Source organism: Sciurus vulgaris (assembly GCF_902686455.1).
Source record: "Sciurus vulgaris genome assembly, chromosome: 7".
NCBI lineage: Eukaryota > Metazoa > Chordata > Mammalia > Rodentia > Sciuridae > Sciurus > Sciurus vulgaris.
This window is the reverse complement of record NC_136467.1, coordinates 22,874,279-22,895,482: the sequence shown is the minus strand read 5'-3', so window position 1 is coordinate 22,895,482 and position 21,204 is coordinate 22,874,279. Positions and strand designations below refer to the sequence as shown.

Genomic DNA, 21,204 nt, shown 5'->3' with positions numbered 1-21,204 from the left:
GCACGCTTGTGATCCCAGCAATTCAGGAAGCTGAAGCAGGAAGACTACAAGTTTGAAGCCAGCCTCAGCAAATTAGCCAGGCCCTAAGTAACTTAGTGAGACCCTATCTCAAAATAAAAAATAGGGGCTGGGGAGATAGCTCAGTCAGTAGAGTGCTTGCCTTGTAAGCACAAGGCCCTGGGTTTGATCCCCAGCACCCAAAAATAAATAAATAAATGAATGAATGAATAAATAAATAAATAAATAAATAAATAAATAAATAAATAAATAAATAAAAATAAGAAATAAAAATAAATAAATAAATAATAAAAGGGGCTGGGGATGTGGCTGAGTGGTTAAGCCCACCCCACCACCAGAACTAATCCCCACTAAAAAAAATTCTAGCCCTTATGAAGCAAAGGGTGTATGTCATGGTATATTCTGTTGTGCTATTACATACACTATGCATTTAATATTTTAAAAATGAGTAGCTAGTTAACACTAAACAGACTTCTCATGCAAACCAAATTCTTCAGACCTGTTAACCAGACCCTCAAACTGGCCTTTTCAATAGTAATTTTGTTTTGAGAGTAATTTTTCTTTTATTTTAATGCCTCCAGAACACTTTAGTTACTCTAAGGCGACACTCTAAGGTTGAGGTTGTTATACTTCAGTTTTCTTCTTACCACAAACAGTATGTATATCTTCATAACAATCAGCAACAACGTGCCTGTTATTGATGATTCTGGCAACTACTTAGGCTCACTCACTCTCTAGTCCATGGCGCCAACAGCACAACACCCCACTCTCTGAGCACCCTGCCCAGATCCACCATGCTACTTGGGGACAGGCATTCCCCAGTCTCTTGGCTGAGTGACAGCAAGCAACCACAGCAGCCACAGGCAGGTGGAGAACTGATGAATCAAATGATAAATATTTGTGATGAAACAGGATGTCAGAGAGGGAGGGGCAGAATATCTCAACTACTGAACACTAAAGCTGCTTTGGAACTCCTAACAGTGTCCCCTTGTAAAAATGGGAGTAATAAATGGATAGATGTTTTCTCTGGTGTTTTCACCTTTATTACAAATGTATTAGAGAACTGTTACTGTAGAACACGACCCCATCCAGACACAGATTTAAAACTTTGAGCTTACTAAACCTAAGCACTGTGCTCCAACAAATGTGATCAGCCACCAAAGACACTTCAAACAATGATTTGAAGACATTTTTTTTTCATGTCAGAGAGCACATTTTCAAAAGATCTGCCCTTGTTTGCAGTTGATTGAAGGTAGACTTTAATCCACTATTTCCCCTCTCATCTATGTCATGTAATAACAAGAATAGTCATTTACAGGCTCAAGAGCTTTCTGGTCAAGAGTAAATTTGAGAAATTCTGAAATAAACATAATACTTCAGTTTACAGTGTCCACTCAGGGCCTTCATTCTTAGGAACTCTGGATACTCTGGGCAAATGATTCAAGTAGTTCCCATCATTCACACACTGGTTCTGATGTCTGTATTAAGGTTTAATGAAACAAAACCAAAAGGTGAAATCACCCCTCTATCAAGTGCCTTTGGATTCATTTTTAAAGAAAGTGTTATCACCAAAGACACCTTCTGAGTCCATGGTATCAATCTCTTTCCCGTCACTCTTCTCTTCTCCTGATGATAATTTAAACACAACGAAGTAAAAAGAAAAGAAAATCCAACACTAAAGCACATCTGGGAGGAATTTGCTATTTGCAATGAATCTCTGAAGATTTAATCCATGGAAAGTGTCCGAAGAGTGATCAGTCAACTAGCTGTAAGTACAAGGAAATAGATCTAATGCCAGACTGAGTTCTGGAATGAGGAGCAAGCAACCCTGCAGACTAAACATAAATCTGAAACTGTATCAATACAAAACTTGTACTTCCAGCAGTTTTTAGAGTTTAACCAAATTCATCCTCTCTGAAGTTCAACTAACATTTGACAGGTCCCTCCAAATGAAGAAGTGGGAACTTATGTAGATGCATTTGAAGACACGATTCTACTTTTGCTTTCCACTTGTTATATTCTCTAAATATCAGCAACAAGGACTGATGATTAATTTCCCTGTAAGTTGACCATTCCATGATTCTAGAATCTACAATTTTTAAAAATATTTTTAGATGTTGATAGACCTTTATTTTATTCATTTAGTTATATGTGGTGCTGAGAATCCAACCAGTGTCTCTCACATACTAGACAAGCACTCTACTGCTGAGCCACAACCCCAGTCCTAGAATTTATAATTCTAAAAGAATTCAATCCAGTGACAAGTTGACTCTGAAGCAACATGAATACTAATAATCAAAATCACATGATCTTTACAATGGCAACTTTAAATAACTTTGAAAGCATTCATGAAAAATTAATCAGGAACAGATATGCCCCAAACAAAGCTAAACTAAAATTTTTAGACTTTGAAAATAAGAAAACAAAACTAAATCACACTGAGAAACAGAACTAAGTGTAAGTAATAAGAACTGATATTTAGGGGCTGGGATTGTGGCTCAGTGGTAGAGAACTTGTCTAGCATGCGTGAGGCCCTGGGTTTGATCCGCGCACCACATAAAAATAAAATAAAGGTATTATGTCTACGTACAACTAAAAAAAAAAAAAAAAAAAAAAAAAAAAAGAATTGATGTTTAGAATGTGTAGAGTTGGCAAAAACTTATCTTTAAAACATAGCTAGGAAATAAATTAGAAAAGTCAATTCAGAACAAGAAATATAATAAAGGAAACACTACTTTTTAATCTTTTTTATTTTCTATTTCTATGAATTTTTTATTCTAATTAGTTATACATGAGAGTGGAATGCATTTATGCATTTTGATAATCATACAGAAATGAAGTATAATTTCTTATTTTTCTGATTGTACACGTAGGATCACATTGGTCATACGGTCATATATGTACATGAGGTAATCATGTTTGTTTCACTCTACTATCCTTCCTACCTCCATACCCCTTTCCCTCCCTTCACTCCTCTCTACCTAATCTAAAGTAACTCTATCCTACCCCAGCCTCCAGCCTTATTGTGAATTAGAATCTGCATATCAGAGAAAACATTTGGTTTTTGGGGTTTGGCTTATTTTGCTTAGCATGATGTTCTCCAGCTCCATCCACTTACCAGCAAATGCCAGAATTTCATTTCATTCTTCTTTAAAGGTGATTAATATTCCATATATTTATATATATATATAAATGATCACATTTTCTTTATTCATGCATCAGTTGAAGGGCACCTAGATTGATTCCATAGTTTAGCTATTGTGAATTGAGCTACTATAAACATTGATTTGGCTGTGTCACTGTAGTACGGCCATTTTAAATTCTTTGGGTATCACTAGTTACTTTAAAAATGCAAACCAAAACAACAGTGTGGTGAAAAATTTTAGTGTTTGGAATGGAATATCACATTTTTACTAAAATTTTTATCCAAAAATGGAAAACAATCTGAATATAGGAATCATACAAAATAAAATATTGAATACCACTTGATATGTAATCCCACAGGGAAAAATTTGAATATTCAGAAATAAGGAAATTTTTAGAAAATTGTGAACAGTAGATAGATCAGTCATTATAATTAAAATAAAGAAACTGGCAAAATGGAAATGTTTACACAACATTTTGAAAATATGGATTATATCAATATCAGGTTTCTACTATTTTAAATGTGTGTTGTGTGAACTAAAATCAGAGTATACAAGGAAAAATTTAAATCAAATTGATACATTATAGAAGGCAATAGGATAGTTACATGTCTTTATTTGGTTGTGTGTGTGTGTGTGTGATTTGTTTTGTGGTACTGGGATTGAACCCAGGGGCACACTATTCTGAGCAATTTTATTTATTTTGAAACAGGGTCTCACTAAGTTACCCAGGCTGGCCTCAAACCTGCAATCCTCTTGCCTCAGTCTCCCAAGTCACTGGAATTACAGGCATGCACCACCACAACCAGTTTTCTCTTTGTGATAAATACTGTTTGTGTGATACATTAAAAACTTGACAAGAACGAATTGTGTTACAATAACCTGGTAGGCTACAAAATAAGATTTCCCAAACGCATCAACCGGTACCCACCATAAAAGAGTGACCATTCTGCAGAATTCATCCATGGTCAAAGCTCCAAGACAGATTTTACATGAAATGAGACTGTGAACGATCCACAGTACATCCGTATTCTTTGAGCCATGAAGGCAGGCCCAGGTTTTTTAAAAGCTTACTGTAGAATGTGATGTTAAGGAGAGTTCATTTTTATCCTTTAAATTGTACCACATCCACTAGTTCTAAGGAGCCCAGTACACACCACCACATCACATTGTTTGAATACAGGCAGTTCTCAACTTACAAACACCTGACAAAAACCAAAAATAAAACCAGCTGTTGCCATGCCAGGGTTGTCGCCTTCGAACACCACCAGAGGTCTTGCCACTACCCCTGGAGAGAATCAGCTGTCGTGAAGAAACCTTAAACTGTTTAGAGAATTTGGAGGCAGAAAGATCACAGCAATAAAAGCAGGGTGGGACAGGAAAACCACCCGAAACCAGTGCCCACCCTCAGTAACCCTACTCAGTAAACAAGAATGATTCATGAATTTCTGAATTCGGCCCTTTAATTTGGGCCTCCTTACTTTGCCTCTATCCTGATCCAACAGCCTATTAACTAACCTGCTTGTGGAACTTCTAAAGTCTAGTAACTTCTCAAATCACTTCCCCCTATATATTACGAATAATTCTTATCTTCTGAAATTTGGAGGCACCCCAAAGTTGTCTTCCTCATATCCCTCTTATCGGTTGAATTAGAGAATCACAGAAACTCAAACTTGAGTGGGCTCGAAGGCCTTTTAGTTAAACAACCTAATGAAAGAAGTACAGCAACTCCCCTGTCTCATTCAAGATCCATGGCAATCGATCCAGTGATCCAGGCTGCTTGTGATTCCTGATCTGCAGGTTCCGGCCTCCTGGAATTCTTGGCCACTATGCTGCACTACTGCAGGGGCACCATTTACATCCAGTCCAAGTGAGTAGTGCCCTCCCTAGTCTGGCGATATCCAACTCTCACACACCTTATGAGGGGATCCCACTTTCATCTATAACATCATTTCCACCAGGAATGCCATCTCCCAACCCCATCTCTGCTTCCAGTGATGCTAACCATTCCACAAGGCCCACGTCTTCCATGAAATCCTTTCTAGTTCCTGCAACGGGTCTTCATCTTTTTCTCTGAACTTTCTTTGCATTTGGTTTATGCCTCCTTTTTCGTCTATTCTGTCTTCCAGTATAAGCGCATTAGAGGGCATGAGTCTCATCAGCTATCATCTATAGGCTCTCTGAGAACACAAATGGCGCAAGATTCACCTGTCCTTCCATTCAGTTCCTAGACCACTGCCAAAGTCAGATCGGGTACACAGGTCATTGGTGGCTGGGATTTATAACTGGGAAGGGCAATCCATGATTCAGGAACTAGAAAAGTTTGAGGTCATAATTTTGACTGAAATGAAATATAGCAATCTGAAGCCTAGAGGTAAATTTTGATAACTTCATGCTTTCAGAACCAGTGGGTTGAGAGGACTTGCTTAGTTGTAGGATGTTATTGTCAAAGAAATACTTTACCCTATTTCATAATTTTTGCCTACGACAACTGCATACCTGTGAGAAAAGACTGCCCCTCACATTTTCCTTCCTTCCCTTGAGAAAAATAAATTCCAAGTTCTGCACATTCAATTAAAAACTGAAAGGAAGTACAAAATAACTAAACACTATTTAATCTATTTTATATAAAAATTAAAAGTAATATTTTAGCCAGGCATGATAGCACACACCCAGCTGCTTGGGAGGCTGAGGCAGGAGGATCACTTAAGCCAGGAGTTTGAGGCCAGCCTGGGCAACAAAGCAAGACCCAGTTTCTAAAAACATAAAGTCATTAAAACAAAATGAAATCATTTTTCTTTTTCAGTTAGCAAAAGTCTACTAAAGAGCAAGTTAAAAGAACATTTGTAAATCAGGTATATGCTTTCAGAAATATCAAAATATGGTTTTATTTACTCAATAGAGCCCATGTGTCTGCCCAGCATATAATACACATTTTCTTCATTAGTACACATGCTAAAGTATCTGTTTTAATAGATGTACCATGTGCCACAGAAATCATTATGATCTATTAAAGGATAATTAACCACATAAAATATGATTTGACATGAGCTATATAGAATGGAGACATCTTCAAATTGAAATATGCAGATTCCTATCTATATAAGTTATCATAATATAATAGTGAAAGGATTATAAGAAGAAAGTTACATGTCCTAGTGTAGCTGTCACTCAATATCAAGAAAACAGGGAATGAGCAATAGAAGTAGTCAGCGTTTTTTTGTGGTTTTTTTTTTTTCGTTTTCTTGTTCTGAAATATGTTTTCATTATCACACTGTAATATTTTTTTCTATGTAGAAAAAAATAAATAAAATATTCTGGAACATGAAAGAACCAATCATCAGGAAAAAAGAAATCTATCTGAATATTTTTGAAAGCTTTAAAATATGTTTTGTATATGTGGCAGTGGAATGCTGAATATTGGTTGATGAGTCAAAATATTTTAGTATGTATCACATACATGGGCATTTCTAATCTGAAAAATGCATCACATTCATCTTCAACAATATGACCAAGGTAGGGGAGAGAAGGGCATTGTTAGAAAGCAGAGTGTCTGCGAATGAACTGCGTACTAAGCATGTCAACTAAGCCTTCACACACAAAAACGTCTGAGACTACATTGATCTAAAATGCAAAAACTGTTTGCCTCTCTTTTAATCAGAGATGTCTCAGCGTTCTTCTCATGGACGCAGATGACCACAGAATCCTATTTATCTTTTTCCTTGTTTCAATTTGCCAACATGGGGTTTGAGAACACTATGGAGCTTCTCCTGTGAGGCAGGTACTACGTGGAGCCCTGGATCCAGTGTCAGATGGGGCAGGTGTGGTCTCAGCCCTGGTGAACTTACACTCTAAGAAAGACCCACCAGTCATCACTGTCCACTGGGGCAGCTCTCAGTAACGCCTCCACGCAGCTGTTTTCCCCTTCATTCCCCTTCATTCTTCAGCTTCCCTCTGGGTCTACATTTTTATTCTGCCTTTTTAAATGTCTTGTTTCCCATTTGTATATTTCATCCATTTCCTTTTTCATTTTCAGGCTGTCAGCTATTATGCTCACAATAGTGTGCCATCCTGCACCAGTGGCACTATTTCTGTGTGCTTTCTGTATACTGCCCTTCTTCCATGAACAAGCAGGTAAAACTGAGACTAAAATGAGGACAAACAAGCTCTGAGAGCAGGCTGAATAGGTGTTTTATATCATGGTGGTTTAAGGAAATCATTTCATTAACTATCCATTCCTTCTTCTGATGTGATAGTTTTAGTGTCCAACTGACCCTGGCAAACATTTAAACAAATGCTTTACCCACAAAATTCTCTTCTTCTGCTATCCCTTTCTTTAAAAAGCCAAACAAAAAACTTATACTTCTGAAAAGCAGTATCCCTACTGCCAGAAAAATCTTCTATATGTAGAGCCCTTAGAAATGGTATCTTAATATACTGACCATTATTTCTCAAAGAGAAGGCCTCAGATTATCTGCTTCAGAATTACCAGATTTGCTTCTTAAAATTCAGGGGTCCAGCACTCCATCCCAGACCTACAGAATCACACATACAGAACTTGAAGATCTGGATTTTTTTTAAACACCTTGAAAAACTGCTGTGGATGATATAGCTTGAAATCACAGATATCAAAAGCCAAACAGCACTTACTGAAGACCCAGGTTCTCCACAGAACCATCACAATGCAGCACAGACTGAGTGCCACTCTATGCAAAGCACTAGATAAAATTAAGTTTAAAATGGTCAAGAAAATAAAGTTTAAAGCCTGACTCTCCTCAGGGAGTTTGCATTCAAATCAGGAAGAAAAGGCACAGGCGTATGAAAAGACACATGAAACATTTTGGGAGTCCAGGACCTGGTGGGCACATACACACTGAGAGGGTCAGAGTCAAAGCCTGAGCAGAACACAGTTAGGACTCAGAAAGGAAGACTCTCAAAAAAGATTTGGGTCAGACTTTAAAAGGAGAAGTTTTTCAAGTGGGTCTTAAAGTGATGTGGTGATTGCCAAAAGGCATCTGAGATAAGGAGAAAATATGTATCATCAGAACTCTTGGTACCATAGTCAACAGGAAGAGAAAAAGAAATGCCCTGCAGGATTATAAAAAAAAAAAAGTTGTGATATCGATTTGGAAAGACCAACCTGAAATGAAGTTTTTCCAAATACTTATTATCTTTTGAGCAGAAAGGAGGTACTATTATTATCCACAGTGTATACAGGAGGAAACTAAGAATTATCCAAGACTCTCTGGCTGAGTTCTTTTTGGAAGGCAGAGATGGTTCTTTCTTTCCATCGGGGATTCTTCTTTGCTCAGCTTGACAAGTCCCAATAGAAGGATCACTAATTCATTACCTGGCCTTCAAAACAATAAGCCATCCAAAACCATCCTATTTTTCCCTCTCTCTATTCCAAGAAGTCATGAGGGAAAAAGTGTGTGTGTGCGTACACACAGGTACGCCTGTGTGTGCATGGGCATATATGCATTTGCACACCGTGTGTGCATTAACATACACATATGCACGAGGGTGTGGAGGTATCACTGACTACTCATCATTTCTTAATTAATGACTTATTGCATTTTAGGGTTTGCATGGATGTTTCATTTATTGCAAAATATATTAAAAAGTAAAAGCCAATCAAAGTCTCTATGATTTCGGATCAATACCAGTTTTGAGATATGCACATTCTGTCTGGTTGTGCTATCCAATATGGTAGCCACTAGCCACATGCGACTATTTAGATTTAACTTTTCAATTAACATGGAATAAAACTTAAAAGCTGGTTACTCAGTTGCACCATTCATATTTCAAGTGCCCCAAAACCAAATGTGGTTAGTGGCTACCATATTGGCCAGCTCCAATACAGGACATGCCCATCACTGCAAACGGCCAATTGGAGAGCACTGCTTTAGTGTCATTTGTTCCACAAGTACCACAGCAGATCCCAATATATACAACCACTGTTGTTTGTCTCTAGTTTTAAGGACATGCTAACTATAGTAATCAGACCTGTGTTCCTTTCACCCCAAGGCTCCTAAAGACTGTCTAAGAAATCCATGTCTTCCTCCTGACCCTCTTGTACTCATCACATCTCTTTCCATGGTGGTTTTCATCCTGGGTCCATCTCCCCTACAGTTAGCTCTGTAAGGCCCCTGGGGTCATGTTTGAGTGCAATTTCCTAACACAATAAACTGAGTTCCATCAATACGAAGTACAATCCTGACTCAAAGACTACCCAATAGAACCCACTACTAGTGGGAACACCCAGAGAGTAAAACTGGAGATCTAACCGAAGAAGTAAGAAGAGTTGAAAGCATGGTAAGGGGTTGTGATTATTCCTACTACTTTGTGTAAATGCTGTTTTAGCTGCACATTTAGGGGGAAAAAAATCAAATTATTTCAGAATTGTGAAAATGTACTTAGATATAAACTGGAAGAGCACTGGGCTATTGCCTGCACTGTGCACTGTGCACAGCCAGCACACAGAGACTGGCCCCTCACCACTGCAGGTGACCAATCCAGTACTCACAGTGGCCTGCTGAGCTTTTCAAAAAATGCATGCCAGCCAGGCAGGCGGGTGGTGCACACTTGTAATTCCAGTGACTTGGGAGGCTAAGACAGGAGGATCACAAGTTCAAGACTAGCCTTAGCGACTCAACCCTGTCTCAAAATAAAAAAATAAAAAATTAAAAAATAAAAAATTAAGGGGTTGGGGATGTGGCTCAATGGTTAAGCACTCCTGAGTCCAATCCCCAGTACTGAAAAAGAAAAAAAAAAAGTGTGTGTCAGTTTGATTTACTCTCAGACTTTACAACATCCTCCAACCTCAAGACTTGGGACCCAAAGGAAAACTTTCACTTTGGTGGAGGAACTCTGGGACTACCTCCAGACCACTCAAAAGATAAGTTTCCTTCATATTATCATTTGGATAGTTTCAAGTATGTGAAATAAGAACAATATCTGATTAAAAAAATAAAAACTACTTGAGGGGAAAACCCCATGTATCAAAACACACTGGATATTGCTATAAAGATGGAAAATATTAAAAAGGAAGAGAAGCAATCAGGTTGCACCTCACCACTTACTGTCTATTCAGCCAAATTTAATACAGTTTCCCATTCTGCACTAAGCATCTGGGCACTTTTCCACAAGCCTTGGAAGCTAGAGATACCTACAGGGCCACCTTAGACCAGAGGAAAGGGAACTTCACAGGAAATGAAACCAAGCAGCACAGTAGTAACAGCACCTCTGATGACAACCGAGAGATTCAAGATAAAGACTAGAGCAAGGCGGGTGGGGGAGCCGAGTGCAGCCTTCAGAAGAAGTGAAACTTAAAACGGGCAGAAGACGCATCATTTTCCATAAGAAGATTCACCTGTCCTGGGCCCTCCTCACCTTCCCCTCCATCTCTTGGCTCACCACGATGGCCCTCCTCCATTGTTAACTTTTTAGATTAAAAAGCAACAGACAAAAGATGAGTCCTATAAAGTCCCTGATCTGTCAAATCATCAGTTACAAGTTACACATGTATACATACCTCTTCCTCCCAAAACTTCATCAGACTGGAGCCCCAAAACATTGTCAGGCTCTACATACATGGCGCGGGAGGGAGTCAACTGCGAAGTGCTCAGTGTTTGCAGTCAAAGTACACACAACGGAGGGCAATGGGAAGCACTGGGCTCTGGTGCCAGCCGTCTGGATGAAAATCTGGACTCCACCATGGACCCACCTGTAACCTTGGGCAAGCTATTGACCTTCTCAGTGCCACAGATATTCTCATCTTTCGACCACAGTTACCATTTGCCATCAAATTTAAGTTGTCCACCAAAACTAGAAGGCATGCACCTTTTCATGTTTTCATATTTCTATCAATGGCATCTTTCAATTAATTGGAAGTCTAATATTTCTTTCTTAGAGGTACATCCAATGCCACCAGTTATAACTGGTGCCACCTTAGAGTCTATGAAGTACGGTGGAAACCACATCATATGGTTTTCGTAAAGACTGGTTAATTTAGGTAAAGACTTTAGAATAGTGGTTATCTCTGAGTAAGCTACTAAATTATCATTAGTTACTACTATTAAATTTACAAGTCTGAAAATGGTCACAGTCATAAGAGAAAATCCTTACAGATTTACCCATAATTTGTGTGTTGAAATGTGGTTGATACTAGGGACAGTGGTGCATGCCTGAAGTCCCGGCTACTAGGGAGGCTGAGGCAAGAGCATCTCCTGAGCCCAGGAGATTCAAGACCAGCCTGGGCAATTTAGCAAGATCTTGTCTCAATCAATCAATCGATCAGACTGATGCAGAGGTGTCGGGGGTGAGATTAAATTCCTAATCAAAATCTGACATAGCTCCAGTCCTTGGAACAGTGCCTGGTACACAGTAGGGCCTCAGTAAACACCTGCTGACTCAATCAGCTGAATGTAGGGCCCAACCTTATTCTTGCCAGAGCTCCCCATCACACACACATACAATATCCATTCTACATAATGGGAAAGCAGCAGTGCCTGATTCTTTCAAGGTAAATGACATAGAGCAGATTCCTACTTCTAAAACACTGTGAATACTTTTCCAGTGCAAGTCTTTGGGCAGGTTTTCTCCTCCCATAATGCCCTCTCTACCTCATGTTCCATAAATTTAAATCCAGAACCCCATTCATCAAGGCCCAATTCAAATTTCGTCTCCTCTAAGAAATGTTTTTTCCATCTTTTTCCCATCTGGCATTCTTCCTATTCCCATCCATCACATTCACCTCAGCTACCATAAACACCTGATTTGGAACTCACTGGACAGAATACTGCCTACCTTGAATTAAACTAGGTGTAAGAATGTGAACTCTGTTTTTTGATTGCTCTGCCTTCCCTGGAAGGCTGGACACAAGAGGGAAATCCTCTTGGATTGAATCTGAGTCCTCTCACTGTGCACTGAATTGTGTCCCCCATAAAAGATAGGTTGAAGTCCTAACCTTACCTCAAAACATGAACTTATTTGGAAACAGGGTCACTGCAGATGTAGTTAGTTAAGATGATGTCACACTGGAGTGGGGCTGGCCCTTAGTCCAACATGGCTGGTGTCCTTATAAGCAGACAGGGACCCACAGAGAGAATGCAATGTGAAGACGGGAAGAGATTAGAGTGATGACGAGCCAAGGGATGCCAAGGATTGCCAGCTGTCACCAGGAGCTAGGAGAGGAGCCTGGAACAAATTCTCCCTCACCACTCTCAGAAGGAACCAACCCTGCCTGACACCTTGATCTCAGACTTTGAGCCTCCAGGGCTGAGGCAATAGATATCGGTCACTCACTGTGTGGTACTTAATCACACAAGCCCAACAAACAAATGTCTCCCTAACCTAGCTGCTATGACACTGGACCCTGTTGACTGTTGTCCTTCTCTAACCCTTTCCTGATCTGCCTGTGGACTTACTTCCTCCTACCAGGACTTTAAAAGTTGGAGTTGCTCTGGGGTCAGCCCTAAGACCTCCCCTCTTCGTACCCTCAGTATCTCCCTTTATGCTGTCTGGTCTACCCCAATTCAAACACCATCTGCACACTGCTGGCTCCCAAATTCCTGTTTCAACCTATCCTCTCTTCCAGAACCACATGTTCAACTTATTACCTACTGACACTAGAGCACTTGTCCACTTAGATAATTCAAAGCCACTTTTACAAAGCTTTTTCAAAAAGCTTCTACTACAGCACAATGAATATACAATAAATATTATAAATATACAATATACAATGAATATTATAATCTAACTAGAGTCAAATGCTTTTCTTTCAAGATGGTTAATAGTTCTACTGCCATAAGCAGCTATTAACTTATAAAATACAAAAATTCAAATCTGATTAGCTGATAACTATTTTCCTGCCCTTACTCTAATAGTTTAAATATAAGTAAATGTAAGTTCATAACAATTTTGTGTCTGATGTAATGTTGGTTTTATCCCTAATTCTTTCTTCTCCAGGATTATTAATCTACTTGATATGAAAAACAGAATATGCTAATAATAAAAAAAAAGAAACACACCCACAAAATGCACAGTCACTTACTCCAGCCCAATTTTTAAAAATTTCCTAAAGATTTTCTGAGTGCAGATCTTGATGCAAGGACTGAAATGGAAACAGCAAGAGCCACCTCTGCAGAAGCAAGATGTATGGGTGACTTTCAGGTAACACACACTCCTCCACAGACACTAATGACTCCACATGCATGTGAATTCCAAATTACCAGGTTTTATTCATATGAACAGTGAAGAGAGAATTTTCTAAATGATGAGAACATGTTAGTATTTCACTACTTATTTTATTAAGAATCCTAGATAACTTCTATGGCTTTCCATTCGTTTTAGGGAGAAGACCAAAATCCTGAATAAGGTTTGTAAGGTTCTGCTTGAATCCCAGCTTCACCTCCCACTTCAAATGATATTTGCCCCCAATAGTTGCATCAAATTGAGTATCAGGAAGTCTAAGGCTAAGGAACATCCCCAATTATCCATATTCATATATCAGATGAACAAATTCTATTTATCATGTAGTTTCATATACTCTCTCAAAACCCAAAAAAAGTTTTCTAATTTCAACAAGAACAAGGTAAGTAATGAAATGAAACACCCAGTATCTCTACTTCCTTTCTCAATACCTGTTTCCTTCAACCTCCTCCTCTTTACCTTCCTGTTTATCCTTAGCATTAAACACTCCCAGGGGTAAAACTACAGCAGCACGCAGAATTTCCATGGATGAGGATGTCACTTCCTTCTAGCTGCTTCTCCTGGCCTTATATCCTTATATCTCCTGTGTCCCTTATCTTTGGACTTGGTTTTGAATACAGCTTCTAAGACAAGCTGAGGGCAGCATCTACAGAGCCAGTGCCTCCCCACCACAGCACTGAGACGCTCTGCAGTGGCTTTTCAACTCCGCAGGCCTGTGGTTCTTTGAGAATTGTCTCGGAGACTCGTGCCCATGAGGTCATGCCCAGCTGACCTCTTCAGAAAGTGATACCCTGGAGTGCAGCTGTAAAAATAGAGCACTGACAACTTCTTATTCACCAATACACAACAGAATGTTCTCCGGATTCTAGGGAACTAACACATTCATATAATTACATAAATACAAGGTGAAATAAAGGAATAAAAGAGCCTTAAGGTATAGAAATGTATTTTCTCAAGACCAACCTATATAAAAACCAACTGACACATAGAGGTTAGCATCATTCAGAAAACAGAGATGGCATAAAAGCTATTTAACTGAGATAGCCTGGAATCTCAGATTAAGTCATTCCCACTTTATTTTTTTTAAATATAAATACCTATAGTAAGCACCTTCATGCATTTCTTCATAGTCTATAATTCGCTACATATTACTTTACTTTTAAGTCATACAATTTATTTTATTTTTAAAGGAGCTTCTTAGTGGTGATTGAAATGACTTATCAAGTCCAAGCTTACCCTGTCCAACTATTCTATCCCGTTTAATGACACTTTGAAAGTCTTTCACAGAGACTTTCTTAATTCCAATATATTTTCAGAGTATATTTTTCTTTCACATTTATAAAAACACAAGAAAACAATAACAAAAAAAACCTCAAAAATTATAAAGATCTCCAAAACAAGTCACTTCAACTCTCTCTTCCTCCCCCACCCACTAGTACTAGGGATTGAACCAAGGTCCTTACACATGCTAGGCAAGAGGTCTACCACTGAGCTGTGTCCCCAGTCCTTTATATTTTTATTTTGAGATGGGGTCTTGCTAAATTGCCCAGGCCAGACTTGAACTTGAAAGCCTCCTGCCTCAGCCTCAGCTGTGATTACAGTTATGTACCAATTTACCCAGCTTCAACTTTCTTGTTTTAACAAGACAAAATTGAAACAAGGGGGAAGAAAGAAAAATTAGAAAACAGTACTGTTAAGTACCCTTTTATTTGTGTGAAATATATAATCTCCTTTGCTCTCTTCCTGACATGAGGTTTTCTTCACCAATTTCAGCACTTTATATTTTAATGTTTGATTCATAATTGTATTTTAAAGAGTCAATCCTGCTGAATTCTCACAGGATAGGTTAGGAATGCACCTTAATTGCTGAAGTTCAATAAGCAACACTTTACAATATCTTCTGTACAAATCTAGATCCACAGTAGTCTCACATACAAACCTTTCTTTTTTTTTCTTTTTTTTTCCAGAGTCCTATTGCTCTCATGAAACACATCATGAATACGGTTTATAATATGGTCTATTCATGAGTAGACTACTTGAAGGCCCATTTGAATAAATATCCTCTTATTTGACTTCTGCAAATAAATTCCATGTTCAAACTTATTAACTTTTAAGAAATAAAATATAATAAACATGAACTAGTGAAGACTAGTAAGCTAGCATTCTAAAGTATTGGCAATTGTACATTTATTTATTTAAAAAAAAAAAAAAAAGATATCCTAACACAGATCTCATTGTTCCTTACACACTTGGTGTGACTATTCTCAAGTCATATTAAAAAATTCTAATTAAATCCATGTCAAATCTACTTTGGACACTGATATTATACAGTGAAGACTCTAATCCTCAAAAGGAGACAGAAATGGACACCACACACTTATGATCCCAACAAACTCAGGAGGCTGGGCCAGGAGGATTACAAGTTCAAGGCCACTCTCAGAAACTTAGGAAAACTCTGTCTCAAAATAAAAAGAATAAAAAAGGACTGGGGATTTGGGGATGTAGCTCAGTGATAGAGCACCCCTGGATTCAGTTCACCTATTCAAAATATGCAAGTGCAGGAGTTTAAAAAAACACTCTATTCTGGATAAAAATAGAGAGCTTTCTGAGGACATTTTTATGCCCTTAGACATAAATAACTTTTAAAATGTATTTATATAGTAGGAAATTTTGTTTCATGAAATACAGTTCTTCAGTTCAGTGTAAAGAGAGTTGCTCCACCTTTCTATAAAGCCCCGAAAACGCTTCTTTTACAATTTGTTCCACCTCCAAAGATAAGACTTATAACCCCATTTTGCATAACTACTACATAAGGTCACAGAGTCACAGCCAAAAAGAAAGTTGCAAATGTAAGAATAATGTCCCTTCTGTTGTATTGGGCTACTTATTCGTCACTTCATTATCTTGGTATCTCCCAAGTCCTGGCTTCCAAAGGTCATGTCAATTGGGGCTGGCCTTGGTTCCATCCTACCTCACAGTCCTACCTGTCAGTGAATGGCTCACAGTTTCACATTGTGGCAATACCAGTGTTTTACCACCCAGAACACAGGTCTGCACTGCCAACATCACCCCAACTACTAAGAACTAGTGACCCACACTGAAGAAAGAGCTCACTTGGCAATTCTCCAACTACCAGGAAGCAAACTCCCAATACATCTTACATTCCAAGAAATATTTACTTAGGAACCAGATTATTATTTGCAATAACAGAAAAATAAACTTCCTTTAGAAAAATAGAAGGTCTACCATCAACAGGAAGAAAACATTTTTTTAAATTCAGATTTACTAATCTGGAAGGTATTAATTCATCATTTTCCCCCTAATTCAGTCATTCATTCACTCACTGATCCAGAAAATGTGTACTGAGTTACAGAAGGAAGCAGGCAATGTAATCATGGACAAGGGAAGTTTGGAATTTGAATTCAGACTGGATTTGAATTCAGACTGCCTGAGCTTAAAGGCAAACTCTAAAATGTGCTGCTCATATAACTCTGAAAACACTACCTAACCTGTCCGTCCTTCAGATTTTTCACCTACTAAGGAGGTTCATAGCTTTTTCTCAAAAGATAAAGAATTTAAAGTATGAGATGATTAAATGAGAATAAATTAATTAACACAAATACAGGTCCTAGAAAAGTGACTGAGGCTCAGTTTTTTTAAATCATCATTATAAATTAAAAATTCCATCAGATTCTGAAGGGACAATGATAATAAGGCTGCATCACCCCATTCCTACGGAAGATTTCAAATACATAGACCCACGAACTAATCTCAAACCAGCAGTTTATCCTAATCTGAAAGAATGAGAAAGGACTGTAAAACTTCTGAAATTCTAGAACCTAATCCTTTTTTTATCAGAAATTTCTGTGTCTAATTTAAATGTCTCTCCTACACTTACCAAGAGTGAGGGCATAAGTGGTCATTCACACTCAATAGCAAATGACAGATAAAAATAATTGCCAGTCATCTCCCAATTATAAAGCACTTTCAGCTTTACTTTGTGTTGATGCACAGACCCCTCAGGGAAACTCTGGACTCTGTTGGCTCCTAGAATAAGATTCTCTTGGTCAACTGTCTCTCTCTCTCTCTCTGTCTGTCTCTCTGCCCCCACCCCATACCTCTCTCTCTCTCTTCCATATCAGCATGAACTGCCCTCAGCTCACATCCCCATTTTTCATGACCTACCACTTGTCCTTTAAACTTGAGCCACACTAAGTTATTTAGAATTCCTCAAACCCCCATGCATTCTCAAACCCTGAGTTGAAAAACTTTACAGAATGCATCCCAAACACTCAGGCTGTTTTTCATTTAGCTACACCTTAATAAAACAGAGAAACTAAGCCTTACTGTTGAACCAATTTCAGGAGTAAAATCTAAGCTTCCAAATTTTATAGCCAAGATACTCAATTTGTCACACATATTTAATAAATACCAAGATCAGCTACACAATTTGCAGGACCCAATGCAAAACACGAATGTAGGATCCTTTGTTCAAAAATTTAAAATTTCAAGACGGTAACAGCAGAGCATTAAACCAAACTCAGGCCTTTGGATCTTGGGACCCTTAAGAATGCACAAATCACATGCCCAGGAAGCCAGTCTTGTTGAGCACCATACTAGTCACTAAAGGTACAGCCAGGCCCTTTTGATTCATAATCCCAATTTTCAGAAAACCTCACATGCAGCATCAAAGATTCTGTTAGAAAATGAATGAACAAATACATATATACATTTCACCTTTCTATCTCAAACTGCTATGTTGAGTCTTGAGGTTAAATACTAGTCAAAAGTTATTCAAAATGTAAGCAACTGCTCTTTTAGTTTCATTAAATGTCTTCTTTAGCAAATCAGTAAGTTACTGAGCTTTTTAAAAACGACTCTTAGATAAAAAATGGGGTTACAAATATTACAGTAGTAAATAAAGCACCAGGGTTGCAATATTGCTAAATATCTTGCTTCTCTGAATATGTTTCAATTTAATGGATGTTTTTTGAGCACCTATTATATTTTTACATTCAATTTTTTAAATCCAACAATATCTCATTTGGGTTGAATTTAAACCACTCAACAAAAAGAGAATTCTACAAGTATGGCCCAGAAACATGAAACAGCATCAGAAATATGAGAGACGGTGGGATCCTCTTTACTGCTCCACAGCACCTGTGCCCTGAACAACTGTTCAGGATGGGGCCCTGTTCTAAGCATTGGGAATTTAGGGGGGACAGGACAAAGACTGCCGATGGAGGTGAAGCTCACTGGGAAAGGAGACAGTAAACAATCAATTCTTTTCTTAAAAATTTTTTTGGATATTTCAAATTATAATGCCAAGACATAATCAAGAATTACTTTTATTTTAGAATTTTCCTCCAAGAAATGCAAGATTCTCAGCTGAGAGGTAAAAGATATTCTTCTACCCACCCTAACCAGAACTGTAGTTTCAGTTAGCAGAAAGGCATGATTGTCCCCCCCCCCCCCCCCCCCGCACAAAATATATTCTAGCACAAGAGCAGAATGCAACCCCCAAAGTAATTCATGTATGAACCAAATCACTTATGTTTGGACCATGATGATAGATGAAGTATTGAATTTGGACTAATATTATAAAACTCAAAATCTATGCAGTCCAGAAGTACTCCTCACGCAATGGAATTATACAACAGCATGTTAATCTCCTGGTGATTATGAGATTCAATTAATATGTCTAAGGATCCTACTTAGCACCTCCAACAAGATGCTGCATTAAAACTGGGGATTATTGTTAATACAAATCTGGAGTAATTGATCTCTATTATAATACAACTAAATAAACACTTTCATAATACCAGTCTTATAAATGGCCAAGCTGGATTTAGAAGCAGTTAAATCTTAAAGAGAGCAAACAGACACAGTGAAACAGACCCAAATACAATAAGGCCTCAAAGAATGAAACTAACATTCACTAAAACAGTTCTCCACTTAAACAGGTTGTACAATTTTATTATGGGGGGAATAAAAGGAAAAGACAATCATACAGAAAATTAATATTGCATTACAACAGTGCTTTCTGGTTTTAGAAAACATTTTCTCATCCTGTGTGCTCCTGAATCTGTTGAACTATTTAGAGTGTACTAAGGGTGTAGCTCAGTGGTAGAGCACTTGCCTAGCATGTCCCAGGGACCGGGATTCATGTTCAACACCACACACACACACACACACACACACACACACACACACACAGTACTAATGTATTATAATAGAATTGGCTCTCTTTGACATAATACCAAGAAGCTCCAACTACCCCTGGTTTTTAACTTTCAACTTTATTTCCTTAAGTGGGTCATTGAGAATATCTGTACCAACAGTTTTCATACATTTCATAACTAAGTAACTTTGCTAGGATAACTTGAATGACATTCAGATGGGAAAAGGAGGCTCATATTCCATTGAAAGAAAAAGAAAAAAGCTACCCCCCAAAAAGAAAAGAGATGTAATCTCAAAATCTACAGTTCTTATTCCAAATCTACTCAAATAACCTTATAGTTACTTAGAAAGTAAATCAGCTCACAGTTTCCAAAGGGAAATGACAATTGTAGGCTATTCACATCTAATGATCATGTAGGGACTTCTTCTGCAGGAAAGTACTTAGGCAACACAAAAGCTTAGGTCAGCGTTCGGCTTCATGATTCACTTGAACTTGAACATGTAAACACAGTTTATGTTTCAATGTGGAACAATTTTCGAGGTTACTAGGAGTTATTAAATAATATTTTCATCAAGGCTTCTCTGTCAAGTCTTTGATATAAGAAACCTTAGCAGACCTCGCGGTGAACTTTGGCATTTGGGCTGTGTGGCCAAAAGAACAATCTACCATAACAAAGCCTATTCATCAGTCAACCAGGGACATCATCACAATGCTACTGGGCTGATCCTCCTCTTTTTCGTGCTTGCGAGTATATAAGACACACAGGATTCACATTACTAAATTATAGATTACTAGTACGAAGGTCAATCTTAAAATATAACTCGAAAGATTATTAATGCAAATGTAAACACTTTTTATTTAAAAGCCTGTGTTGACTTGCTTGTCTTCAATTTTTCAAAAGCCTTCCTACAGCAAAAAAAAAGAGCAAAAGTCCATTTGCAATTCCAGGATAATAAAGCCAGGGCTACCGTGTTCAAGTTTGCAAGAGGATAAACTATCTTTTGAAACAATATTTACCATCTTATCTAAAGAAAAACCACTAAAACCCTGAACATTGAGCCCATTTGTGGTAAGAATTCTGCCTCTGTGTTTAAGGGCCTGATGCTGGTGTTTTGCACTGAACACTCGTATCTATATCTCCACGACAAAGTTAAAAGGTGGCAGTTAGCAGGAGGGTTAAAGGAGAGGTTTCCGTGCAGGGCTTTGTGCAAAGAAAGACTGAATACTCGGTCAAAGCAACGAGAAAACAGCTCGGGCCCTCTGAGGTCAGCATTATTCAGCACTGTGGGCCTCGTTCCGAGAGGCCCCCACACACACCGGATGCCCCGGGGGGCCCCTGCCTGGGCATCCTCTCCGTCAGCGAGGTGCAGGGGATGCGGTTCCCAAGGCCAGTTACCACCTGACCCGCCGGCTCTTCGGCGCAGAGCGGTCGGCCGGGCTGTCCAGAGAGCCTCTGCGCAACCGGGGTGCTCAGGAGTGCCGGCGCCCCGCGCCCGCAGACGCCCGGAGCCGCGGGCGCTGCGGCGGCGAAACTAGGTCTCCGCCGGCCGCCGGGAGCAGCGAGCCCCACTTTCTCCGGGCAGGAAGGGGGGAGGCCCAGAGCATTTCCTGTTGTGCAGCTGAAACCCGCGGAGACGTCATTGCATTCAT

At 38.7% G+C, this 21,204-nt stretch overlaps 1 protein-coding gene across 2 annotated transcripts in view; it reads right to left on the bottom strand.

Moving 5' to 3' along the window:
- HIVEP2 (HIVEP zinc finger 2) overlaps positions 1-21,204 on the bottom strand; it is a 182,645-nt gene that overhangs the window by 143,022 nt on the left and 18,419 nt on the right. The window lies entirely within an intron of this gene.